We start from the raw sequence: 231 nt of genomic DNA on the forward strand, positions 1-231 counted from the left end.
TGGGAAAAAGAAATGAATGAAAACTTTTTTTTTAAAGTGATAATAATTAATAAAAATGTTGGAATTATGCAAAAAAATACTAATATATGTATAGAGAGAGGTTTTTACAAGTATGATGAGTGAATCCAAAAGAGACAAAGAGAATAGATGGAAAAAGAGACAGTCATGTTTTAGAAACCTCCAACAAAAAAACAAAATCACAAACACACAAAATAAAAAAAAGAAGGGACT

Source organism: Camelina sativa, chromosome 6 (genome assembly GCF_000633955.1).
Source record: "Camelina sativa cultivar DH55 chromosome 6, Cs, whole genome shotgun sequence".
NCBI lineage: Eukaryota > Viridiplantae > Streptophyta > Magnoliopsida > Brassicales > Brassicaceae > Camelina > Camelina sativa.